The sequence below is a fragment of the Meleagris gallopavo genome, chromosome 4, assembly GCF_905368555.1.
Source record: "Meleagris gallopavo chromosome 4, MGAL_WU_HG_1.1, whole genome shotgun sequence".
NCBI lineage: Eukaryota > Metazoa > Chordata > Aves > Galliformes > Phasianidae > Meleagris > Meleagris gallopavo.
In genome coordinates, this window is record NC_139407.1 from 32,039,520 (window position 1) to 32,051,413 (window position 11,894).

Below are 11,894 nucleotides of genomic sequence, written 5' to 3' on the forward strand. Positions count from 1 at the left end.
AATGCTCCTTCCCAGGGAATATGAGACGGAGCCCAGCACACTTCTGCTGTGTACCAGCTCTGTCACCTCGTTTACAGGTGTGCAAGCAAAGCTCACCTTAGTGTCAGGAAGCAGTGTGACATACCATTGGCGTTGAGGTCAACGGGAGTTGGAAAGCACTCAGCACCTAGCAGGGAGTGAGCAATCATCACCCTGAAGTCTTGAAGTATGCAACTCTCCCCACTTACTCCTCCCTGGGAGATTAATCTAAATTTTTAAAAGTGGAGGTTGTGCAGACAAGAAGACAGATGTGTACTGCAAGTCTGAAGGGGCTGGTAGCACTGCCCCTGTGCTCTGTCTTCTGCACCCATAGTTCCTGCTAGTGTTAGGAAATTCTGTAAGTCTGGTGGATGTGACCAAAAAGACAAATTACAGGAGAGGATAATTTTGTCTGCAGTTAGGGAAGGCCAGAGTTACTGTTGTTGTTTTGGCTCTGTGGGATGCCACATTGTTTCATACAACATGTGAATGTTAGAGTGTTTTATTGTATCCCTCTCTCATGCTGCGCTCATTTGTAGGGACAATGTGACTTCCATAATATTTATTTTAGGGTCACTTTATTACTTTAATAATGCAGATTTGGATTGCAATTAAAGCCTGTATGATTTGTTTTAATGGCTTGCAGCTTGGTTCAGCATATGTTTCGATATTATAAAACTCCTTCAATAGACAATGAATTCATTTGTCCCTTTTACTTGTTAAAATGCATGTGTACTTCGTCAGGTTTATTCTTTGTGAACTTTATGAGTGTGGAGTTAAATAATAAAGTCACATGCAGACACTTGCCAAATTTGGGACATAACTGATTATGACTGCCCTTGTGAAAGAACTGAAAATACAAGTAATCATAATTGTATTTATTATTAAAATAATAATGCTTTGCATATCTAACCACATCTTAGGAATTATTCCACTACTGAGTCACACGAAGTTGTTAAAATAGATTACTTACTAGGACAAGTTTATATGGCATTATGGAGTCCATGGTTTTTACTTAGGCATCCTACAAATGAAGTTTATTCTTTTAAAACTCCACTTTCAATTTAATTTGATTATTCCTGTTTTCACAGTTCTGTAAGTGGTGATCCCTGTCTTCTGGCCTTATGCTCATTGTACTTTAATATGCTTTATATGAAAGAATCGTTTTGCTTCCCTTTCATTAATTTCCAGTATTTTTTGATAGTGAGCTTATGATGTCCACATCATCTGCTACAAAGATTATTTTCATTTCCAGTTCCTTTGAACTTTTTCTCTTGTAACAGGACCTAAACTCCTGAGGTGTTGAGCATTTCTGGTGTGGAATTGGGTACTGTGACTGCAAAGTGTACTCCAAAGCAGCTGAGACAATATTTGGTGAGGATTTTGTAGGCTTTATTGTGACACCTAATATCAGACCTCAAGCCAAATTCCTGTTAATGTTTTGTTTTCCATCTATATATTACAGGGAAGAGAAATAGAAAAGCAAGGACTACTAAATTTTTATTTCTCTTCCTTTTCTTTTGTTCCTCTTCACCAGAGAGAAAGAAAAAAGAAATCCTGACCTGTTCTTTTTTGTTGTTTTCTAGTTTTAGGAGTGATCATTCTACATACTATTTTACATCCCTACATAACAGCATCAATTGTAGCCAACTGCTTTTCTTGTTCTGAGACACCTTCTGTATCAAAATGTCTTAAAATAAAATGTAGTCGTTACTATCATCTCAAAAACTAACAGTGTAGATATTAAGAAGCTGATTCTGCTAATTGGTTGTGGATACTGGATCCAACAGTTCTGCATTTTGGGATAGGTAATATCAGAATCCAAGTCTGAGACTTGCACAGCCAGTACTTTTTTTTTTTTTCCCCTGGCCTACACAGCAGCATAAATTCCTGTTCTGTATTATGAATGTAATGAAAGGCTTTTGTTTTCCTGTCGTAGTAGAGAAATCAATATATTTTTAATATATTTGAACTGTTGTTTTTTTTAAAGAAAAAATAAGATTAACATGCAATTTAGACTGTCTTAATTTACAGTTGTCAAATGTTCCACTGAAATCTTTTGAGAATAACCAGATTATTCCCATAAAACACACACGCTTATTCTTCAAATTATGCTCAAAAGGGTCTTAAATTCTTAAATAGAGTATCTCTGTTTGCCAACATATGCATGTGCTGTTCTAACAAGAGGTGCCAGCTCTGAAGAAGCATCTTAAACAAGGTTTAAAGTTAATGTGTTTAAATACTTCCCTGAGTCAGGGCCTGAAGTATTGCTGCTCAGAGATTTTCATTCCTGCTCATCTACAGAGCACTCTTAATAGATTCAGAGTTGAAGGAAAAAAAAAAAACAAAAAACAAACAACAAACAAATCCAAAGGCTTATGTGGCTTAAACAATCTGAAAAAAAGAAAAAAAGTAAAAAAGAACCCACTGGGAAAATGAAGTGTTTCATAGTTGGTGAACATTAATTTGGAGCCCACCACAGAGGTCTGGCATAAATCTTCACTGGTGCTCGTGTGATTCATGAGAGTTATGGAACTCAGTATCACTGGTGTGATAGAAAGAAAATCTCCTCCTTTACTTATTTTTAAGATACATTGGAAACAGATTACAAAAAATACGTTATGCCAAGGTTCCCTGAGACAAAAAGCAACTGAATTCAGTAGCACCTGAGGCCCTTCCTATTGCTATGTTCCTAAGGGAGGACATTTGTTGCCAACCAAGCATGTTGCCTCATCATTCTTGTTTGGCTTGCCAGACTTTACTCGAAAAAACTAAATAAAAATAAGCTTTTCTTTGTTTAGCCACTGAATTTGTTGAACTCTGTTTGTGAAGATAGTGATACTAATATCACTAATTACCTCTTGGGCGCTGCCCAGTCTGGAAGGTAAATAGTACTCTTGTAACGATTGGTTTTGAGGAAAGAGCTTATTTCAAATACAGCCTTTTCCAAAATCTTAACTTGAGCCTGCACTTCTTTGGTCACATCTCAGACTTGAGCATTGTCATCCCTTGGCTGTTTCACAATCAAGAGATGTCATAATGATATAGCGCAGACCTGCGGGGTGGTTTTATTTTTTATTTTTTCCTAGGGGGAAAAGAGAGAAACAAATATGAGCCAATGCCTATCAAGTTGAGTGGTTATGATGCTAATGAAAACCTGGAACACCATTGCAAACTGGAATGTTTGGCAGAAGCAGGAATAGTTCTATGCTGTTTATAAGGTATATAAAAAGGTCAGTGTTACTTTATAGATTTTTAGTCTTAGCAGTATTTTCTTTTTTATGATGTACTTTTTCTTATTTTCTTTCTGTGATTTTTTGTTCTGGATATGAAATTTAGTTTTTTGATTGGTTGCTGTGTTGTTGGAAAATACACTGTTTTTCTAAATTCCAGACACATTTTGCCTGTATTATTAAGAAAACATTGGTCTTGGAATAATAACTAGTAGGGTTATTTTAAGCTGTTATTTTCAATTTTCTAAATCTGCAAAAGAAAGAGTTAGAACAATAAAAACACTTATCAATGCTGATTTTCTTTTGTTCTACCAGGCATGTCATCATTTGTCCTACTGGCAAAACTCCATTCATTGTAATGGACCTACATGAATTTCCAAAAGTTAGAGATTTGGACAATGAATTCTTAAATGTTTCAGAATCCTTGACATCCACTGATCCTACCAACATGCGTACCAATTACAGGACCATTTTCTTGTGATCCTAACCTGCACTTATAAAGGGAAGAAAGTTACTTTTTAGGCTGCTGGACAATTGCATTGACCAGTAAGAGCCAGCAATGAATAGTGAAGTAAAGGTGTAGTGGTGCTAGTAATATACTGAGAACTATACTAAATATAAGTATCTTGTTCTGCAATTCAGATAAGATGTTTCAAAGTATTTGATTGGGAAGGGGATGGTGTTTCCCATTTCAAAAGAAATGAAAGTTTTACATCTTGGACTCTTTTATTATTTTATCTCCTTAGTGGTTATTTAGGAGGGGAAAATTGTATTTCTGAGGTGTCACATTACCCCACCAGGTGATTAGATTCTGAGAGGCATTGATATGTTTAGAAACACACAGTCATGTAGGTGCTTTCTAGTACAGCCAAAGGGCTGGAAAGTGTTGGTAGCTTGCATTCTTTTCTGTTCCGACTCCTCAAAGAAACCTACTCTTCTTTTCATAGCAATTTTTCGTAGGTAGAAAACTGAATGTTAAAGAGCACAATTAAAGCCCGCTGATTTAAACTACATCTTATTATTTTAATAGTCGAATGACTGTTCTCCCCCTGTGTGGCCTACAGTACATAGGTAAAACACGGTAATAACAGCTGTGAAAACAGTCTCTGTTCCCGATGTTTAGATACCTATCTGTGGCTAGGGAGTAACAGAGGAAGTCAAAACTCCAAGAATATAATGAGTGTAGAGAATGTACAGTCGGCGCATTTCTTCCAAATCTTGCTAAGTAAAGCAATTTGAAGACTTGTTCTTCTGTTCTGTCAAATTTACCAGTCTGAACTTTCTTTGACAGATTTAATAAGTTTAGTCTTGCCCTTTCAGAGACAGAGCCTCCAGTGCTGTGAGACTGTGGCTTGGAACTTGAATCTTCCTTCCACAGAAACAAGTGTGATTTAGCCTTTACAGAGGCACAGACAGCTAGGTTAGATGTGAAGAGCACTGCTAATTCCTCAGTAAAGAAATTGAGCTCTACTGTCTGTTTGTGAGAGTAGCTCTTCAATGCACAGTAAAAAAACTTTAAATTGGTGGATAAGCTAACATTATACATCTGATTTAGTAGATGATAAGGGATTTTGTAAAAGATAATCAAGGTAATCAAGTTTTGAAGAAAAACTTGTGATAACATAGACTTTCCAAAACTGTTTCTGGACAAAGGCTTTCCTCTTTTTCTTCCCAATTGTATATTTTTGCTTTTTAAGACAAGTGGTCGGTATAGAAAAACTAGACATCTGAACACAACCTTGACAGCCGGAGGACAGATGTGTTTGATTTGAGTGTTAAATATAAGTTGTCAACACAATATGCAGCCTCACCTTTAGAAGGGAGCTGTTGTCAATACCTGCCTGGAGATGAAAGAACAGATCATTCAGACATTGTGGCATATATCATCCCTTGGGACTCTTATGGCATGTTAGCTTTCACTGGTCTGTCCATTTGGAAGTGGCTATTGCTGCTCTCCAATTGAAGGTCTATTTATTTCTAGAGGGATTTATGCATTATTCTCTTCTAGTTTTTTGTTTGTTTTTTACTTTATGACATTAAAAGCAGTAGCAAGGCATATGAAACAACCAAAAATGTAAATAAATGTCACAGTAGGCTGGTGAACTGTTTCAGTGACTCAATTTTCTTTCACAAATTGTAAGTAGCTGGCAAACTATGGAATTCTGATGTGATCTATATTATTTTCTCTGTCTGGATGCAGATGACCTTCAGATTACAATCACTTTCTATCATGGGTGGTAGCATTCCTTTTCTAGAGTCTATTTTGATTCCAAGTTACGGGCTTGATGTTAGTCAATTTACTCTTCCTATCATGATCTTTTTCCTACAGTAATATTTTGAAAGTCTAATTGGGATAAAGTCCTACTGTAGTGAAGAATGACCAGTAACTGGAACAGACAAAATAACTCAGAAATTAATTGTTTTGCCACAGGTCAGAAGGAGAAGCTGTACAGAAATTACACTTTGTTCAGTCCCGTGTACCAACTTATGCACTGGTGCTTCCCATTTGCCCTACCTTCTTCTACCTCACCACTTTGTTGATCTTATATTTCTTTAATGCTTAAAGAAATTTTATAACTTATTTATGTTTTAAGAAGTATCTATTTACTAAGCAGCTTCTTGATCACTATATTATCTATTAAAAGTATTTCAAATTGTCACTACAAGCTTATAACTTCATTGTTATTATTTCAAGGATTTCTCAGACTCTGCAAATTTTGAGTTTAATTAAAAAAAAAAAAAGGGAGTGACAAAAGACTCAGATTATTGATGAATTTAACAAAGCAAACAATTTTGAAACCGTAGGAATTAGATTCTTGATCAATCTTGTGGTATTTTTTGGTGCCTCTGATTCTTAGGTACTATTTTTCAATATTTATTTCCTACATCTTTATCCCACCACTTTGAAGGTGATTATCTGATATCTTGAGTACCTGGTTAGGTAAATAATCTGAAGATATTTGTTTAATTTAGGAAAAAGTAGAGTGGTACAGGGGAAAGCACTGCCTAAATGATTGCAGAATGATTTGGACAGATATTTAGTAGTCTGAGCTGGTGCTTAAAGGGGAAGACTACATGGAAAGCATCTTCTAACCCTGAAAGAGAAGGATTTTACACTTCTCTGGAAAAGACACAAGGTTTGGAACAGTTATTGTCCCTGGATCTAAGGATTCCTCTTGAACTTGATCTGCAGGTTTGGAGTTATGTACTGCGCTGAGGCATTTACTGTATAAGTTGAAAAAATTTTACCCCACATAGTAGAAAAAGCTTCCTTAGTTGTTTTAAACATGAAACACATCAAAAATTTGCAAAATTTACACACTTTTTCATCTCTCAGTCTTCCCCAATATCTACCTTGTTGCTGTCCTTACATGCTGCCATGAAAACTGCTATGTTAGCATGATTCTTTCAGCATGTGAGGCAACCAGTAACATTTTTACTCTCCGTGACCATGCAAACTAAGGCCCTGTTTTGCTCATTGTGTTCAAGTCTGTATTCCATAATCCCCTTGGTATTCACATTTTAAAAACACAGAAGCTGATTTTAGCAACAGTAATGCCAATGAGAGCTGCAAGAGCTCCTTACCTCTGGGAAGCTGGCCCACATCTCTTTTGTTTTGAGCATAGAATGGATCCTAAATGAGAATTTTTTTTATATTTTGGAAACTAAGAGGGAGCTGAACCAAATTTCTTCATACTTGGCAAAGATAGAATTACCCTTGATGGAGACCAAGCATGGAAAGTCCTAGTCTGAGAGGATTATTTTTTGTCAAAGTTATGTCAAGCCTGAAAATGGAGTTTTGCTTAGAAATCCCTTCTCACTTCCTCTACAGTGACAGAAGAGTACATTTATTAAAAAAAAAAAAAGTTAGATTTATATTCGCTAAACAATTGCTAGTAAGCAAAAAACAAAACCAGATCGGCATAATGGTGTTTTTGTCAAGCGTAACAATTTTGGTTTGGCCCAAATATACTGATACAGATTTGGACTTTCTGTCACACGTTGCCAAACATTTGTTTTCATTTAGATCTGTGTATATGTGCGTGTGCAAATTGACAAAGGGAATTTGACTCCTAGGAAAACAGAGGTATGATCCAAATCCGAACTCAAATCCTTCCACTGACTTCACTGAGAGCTGGATCAGTACTGTAGTGAGAATTTGAGGGTGTCTGTAGTTAAACTATCAGTCAGTTCTTCATTCAACTCTCACTGAAATCAATTAAATCATTCAATAGCACCAATCATTGTTAAATCCAGCTTGAAAACACAAATTTCGTGTATTTAAACATATGGAGGCTGTTCTATTAAGTGTATTTTGAACAGACTAGGGCATCAGAATTTAAGGATAGAGGGATGAAAGCCAGTACTAACTGAATACAAGTTATTAGAGGTTAGAAAAATGCAAAATTAGTTACTCTTAAAAGGCAGTGGCTTTTGAAATAAATCAGAAGTCTTCACTTTCTGTAAACTGTCTTTAGGATTTAAAGAGGATTGAGCCGTGGCAGCCTCTTTGTTGGTTCTGTTTCAGAGAAGCAGCCCTATTCAGACAGCAGTAAAGCAATGCGACTTAATTGTATGCACAGCTCCTTTCTTAAGGAGGGATGGAATTAAACACACGCTTTAGTGATTTCCTGACCTGGGGCTGTTATTTTCCTTCTGTGAATATTAGTGAAAGAACCATTTTGTTCATAAGAACACTCATGAAAAGCACATTTTGAGCCCCTGGCTCAGATTTGCTTAATCTAATCAAGAAAAAGGAAAATCACATGATGTATGTTAAGTAACCATTTGCCCAGTTTGTGGGTGACCACTAGATCATTTAAGATAGTAAAAGTTGTAATAACTTACATTGTGCTCTTAGATTGTTCATAAAAATAAGAAATCTCTTATGTTCTGGATGTTCTCTCAGTGAGGAGTATTGTGAGGTAAGGAATATTTTTTGCTGGAAAATAGATACACTTGAAAGAAACTTCAGATTTCCCAAGGCAAAGCGAAAACATGCATTGCTTCAAATGTAGAAAGATCTCCCATTGTCTGCATTGCTCAAAGGTTTTCTGATTGAAAAGAAATATATCCAGGTTAAACAGCCTCCTTGCAGTCAATCTTGTAAAAAAATTGTGCATAAAGTGCAGATGTGGAAATTACAAAATAACCAGCGACCCTCACAGATATCTGCAGGTACTTTTCAATAATATTACAAATTTTATTTATGAAAGCTCAAATGGATTTGATATTTGTGTGAAGTGCATGCTTTTGAAAAGCCTTTGAAAACACACTGGAAGGCACTTTTTATGTTTTATGTGTTTGTGTATGTGTTCCATATGATAGACAAGCTTAGAGAAACTTTTAACCAAATATTTCTGGGTCAAATGATCTCATCTATTATTTGTAAATTATGCTATCTAATCTGGTCCAGGGTTTTGTCATCTTATGGTGTAAATCAAATAAGCTCATCTATTCTTCAGGTTTATAATAATAGGGAGTTTTCAACTCAACAATTAAATTTGAGCTCTGTTCAAGATAAGGCCATAATGGAGAAGAAACACTACGGAAGAGTGCTGACGGCCCCAGAAATCTGCACCACAGTATTACTGGTTTGTTATTCTTTTGAAGGAAGTTCTTAGCTCAGCTTAGTTCAGCTGACAGTTGCTGATGCCAGCCTATTATCCAGAATCCAAAATTACCCTGAAAAAAGAAGTAGCTCCAGGAATTGTTTTCTGGCCCAAGCATCTCTGGGTATTTGTCACAGAAGCATTCTTTGTTATTCCAGAAAGAAAGCTGTGTATCACCCCTTGTAGCTCTCCAGGGCAATGCCTGCATCCATGTTCCCAGTTCTACCATCCATTTGCAGAATGGACATGGAAACTCTTCATTAACAGTCTTGGTCCTATCAGCTCTGACTTCATGTTTGCCAGGAAGCTTCATCAAGATAATCAGGGGGATTGAAGCAAAGCCAAAGGTATGACATTTTTTATAGGAACGTAAAGACACAGAGACATAAAGACAAGTATTTATGTTCATTTTGCCTGCAAAATATCTTAACTGCTCATGCCATCTCCTACCTACATATAAAGAGAAATACTTCCTTTATTCTTGACTTAGCAGAACACAGTTCATTCACTGTTCATTCACTGTTTTGGAAGGAGGACCATGTAGTTTGCTTGATGCAGATGGACAGAATTCTTACGTAGTTGTTTTTGATTGTTTGTTTGTTTTTGTTTGTTGAATACTCTGTGCAGAAGGAAATATTTTTCCTTCAGGTATGAAGTAAGCACTAGAAATGACCTCTGGCATTTTATTTGCTTATGAAATAAAACAAAGGTATAACATACTTGTTTTCCATTTAACGGAGGAAGCTACAGTTTAGTCTTCAGTCTTCGGGAGAATTAGTCATCTTGGAAAATATGCTGTTCTTTTTGCTTTGCACTTCCAGCTCCTGTTAATGACTAATTTATATATGTGAAGAATTCATTTTCTCTAATTGAAATATAGATGAGTTAATATAATTTTCTTTTCACTAAGTACTTGGCCTTGGATTTAAGAAGAACAGTACAAAAAAGAAAGCTGCAATTCCAGCTTTTTTTTTCTAAATCTTTGTCAGTATATTGCAAGAAGGAAGAAGTGGAATATCAGGAGCTCCTGAGCAGAGAACAGAGGCTCAGAACCTTGCAGGCATCTGACATGTAGCTCTCATGGATTTCACTAAGCGCTTGGTCTATCTTCATTTAAATAAGAAAGCTTTTACTGCTTATCTCTAATAAATGTTCACTTTAAAGATAGGGATTTTTTCCTGTTTATTATGTGTGATGAATCTAATTAGAGATCTAGGAATCCAACAGCTACTCAAGATTTGAATTTGAATGTTACAACAAATAAAATGAGCAAGATTCACAAGCTTTCTTGTGCTGCAGGTATATGTACATGTAACCAGTTACTGAGATTGACATAAATAGCTGGTATGGCCATGGTGATGTAAACAGTAAAGATTGATAATAAGTCACGATTCCCTTTTAGAAGTAATATAAATTCTACATGGCATTTGAGCACATCTGTCATCCCCACTAATGAAAGCTGATTTAAGTCATTTGATAGAATCTAGAATCCTTGATAATGGCACTACTACTTTTCTTCCCGAAATAATTATTAACTGACCAAAGTGTTTCTTGGATTTGATGGTCTGCTGAAGATATAAATACTCAAAGGTTTCTGCAAATCATCAATACTTTATTATGCAGCTTCTGCAGTACTCAGACACTGATGTTGCCAGGATCACTCATATCAAATTATTTACAATAGTAATGAAAATGGTACCACCACAGACCATGTGGATGGGTCTCCCTGCAATGTGTGACTCTTGATTGGTGCTTTTAGAAAGCTAAATTTGGTGCAGTTCTCTCAACTGCATTCTGGCTTCTTGTGGATTTTTCTTCTTTCAGCTTTAAGTAGCATTTTCAACAGTGAACTTCGGTTCTTCAGATTATCACTAGCCTTGAACATATGAAGTATGAATTTGGTTTCTGAAGGTGAAACTTAGTGTGTTAACCACCATGACTCTTTGCTAATTTAAAAGTTATTATTGTCCGTTCAGGTTCAGGTTCTGTTTGCAGAAAGAATAATGGCACGTACTAGAGACAGAAGTGAGAAACTGAGGATGCTGGCAAGACAAGTGCTAATTTCTGAGCAATGTTGTCTATAGTGATAAGTAAATCAATTTTATTTTCAAGTAGTGCAATTTAAACAACATTTAAGAAAAACATCTCTCTCTGACTTTGAAGACATGGATGGTGACCCCTCTTTCACTTCAGTGCATTCTGTCCATGATTTAGTTTTATCGGTTTTTCTCTCAGAAGGTGATAACTCTGTGAGTAAGAAATAATGCAAACCATTAGGATTTTTTTAGCAGGGAAGGAAATATGTATAATGGCATGTCTTGCATTGTGGTCTGTTACTGATGGTTTCACTGGAAATTTTTATTGGAAAAGCGATGTAGGGGAAATAAAAACTCCGGCAAACAGCTTGCCTAATGCTTTTACTGTTAAGCTTAAAGAAAACAAATCTTTAACTGGTAAAAAGTTTCTGAGCTCTCACAAAGTATGTTATGTTTGTAATCTTAGGGTCTAGAAAGACCAGATCTTCAAGCCTGGAACTTAACACCCCCACTCCAACAAAATAGCATTTCAGTCAAGGATAGATTTTTTATGAGCAGTTTATAATCTGTATCAAAACAAGGATGTATAAAGGAAGTGCTGACACAAATCTAGAACAGGATCCAATAAAAATGTTGTATGGCTTCTGGAGCACACAAACATGCATACGGTCACAGCCCTTATCCTCAACCCCCCACTAACCAAAAATGTGTTTTAGTGGGATGCATGTGAATTTTTGCGGTGGTAAAGCCAAGCAAAAGAGAGAATAATTGAATTTGGCCTGTAATGACAGGAATGCAAATGCATCACTCCATGCGTTTTACAACTTTTGATTGTATAGTAGGTGACATGATATTACATTGTGGAGAGTAAGAAACACTTTTCTGACACAGGTTAGGGAGAAAAATAAGGTTTTATGAGTTAAGCTTCAGTGAGAGACAGATGGAATGAGAAAAATAGAGTTATTTAATGTTATCTGCACTTGGAAAAAAAGCGT